Source organism: Aplysia californica, unplaced genomic scaffold (assembly GCF_000002075.1).
Source record: "Aplysia californica isolate F4 #8 unplaced genomic scaffold, AplCal3.0 scaffold01047, whole genome shotgun sequence".
Classification (NCBI taxonomy): Eukaryota; Metazoa; Mollusca; class Gastropoda; order Aplysiida; family Aplysiidae; genus Aplysia; species Aplysia californica.
The window spans coordinates 1-1,398 of record NW_004798317.1 but is presented as its reverse complement, the minus strand read 5'-3'; positions in this window follow the sequence as shown (position 1 = coordinate 1,398).

Below are 1,398 nucleotides of genomic sequence, written 5' to 3'. Positions count from 1 at the left end.
CACACACACATCCCAAAACAAAACAATAAAAGACAACTCCCCCTCCCTTTCCCGCCTCAACTCCTCTGCTCAAATGAGCATCGTGAAAATTGTGGTACGTGTCTAAGCACCATTGACCCGGCCAGGTATAACACAGATGAAAGCGCGCCGTCTGGCGACCCCTATGACCTTTAATTGGCAGTTGTCTCGCTTGGCGTGACGTTTAATTCCGTCCCCCGAGTTAAATCTGTACTGCTGGAGTTGTGCCCCTTGTGTTTTTCCTTGACTCCACAAAGAGGGCGCTCGCTGTTGGTACCTTACCCGTCAGGAAAAGCTGTCATTACGACGTTACTTCCGCTATAGCACAACCTGGCAAAATCTACACATTCAGGGGGTAGTATCGAACAGGGGTATCGTTTTCATTTTTTTTTCTTTTTCCGAATCGTAAAAATTCTGCTTAATTGTATTTTGCTTGTCTTGGGAACGTTTTCCTCTAAAAGTTTGAGTGTAACAGAAGCTATTCAAATTCTCGCAAAAATTACCCAGGGTCATACAAAAGCTACCCCAAGTTATACAAAAGTTACTTAACGTTTCAAATGGGCTATCCTATCTATGGGTACACGAGACTGAAATCCGACGAAAAGAATGGTTTTCACCATGAAAGCTTGTAGAGTACTGAAGGCGCTTTTTCAATTCGATAATGAGACAAACACAAAACAAACTAGACTTAAATAGCAGTGGCACTCATTTACTCAAATCAATATATTATTATTGCTTTCTGGGTTACCTTCTTCATTTCACAGTACAAAGTAGCGTAACACTAACAACGGTAAAAAAAAAAAGTAACGGATCCTGTAACAAATAAAACATTATATTTTGCATCTACTAATAATTCGAGAAGAATTAGAAAAAACAATTAAAGAAGAAAAAAAGATCCAAAGTCACTAAAGAAAGAATGGAGGTCTGAATTTTTAATGTTCCTTCTTGTGTGTCACTCTTTTTTTTCGGCTCTGACTTCGTGATAGTGATGTCATCATCATCATCATCATCATCATCATCATCATCATCATCATCATCATCATCATCATCATCATCATCATCATCATCATCATCATCCTGACAATAAGTCATTAGCTGTTTTGAAACTCTTCAAGATTCATATACTCATTTCTCGACAAACTAAAGGGCATTCCTTTCTTTGAGCCCATTGTTTGGAAACTGAGTGTATTGAAATAGAAAGAAATCAATATTTTAAAAATGTAGGTCAAATTCTGGTCATCAAAGAAAACTTTTGGTCTTCTTCTTCTTCTTCTTCTTCTTCTTCTCCTTATCTACTTCTTCTTCTTCTTCTTCTTCTTCTTCTTCTTCTTCTTCTTCTTCTTCTTCTTCTTCTTCTTCTTCTTCTTCTTCTTCTTCTTC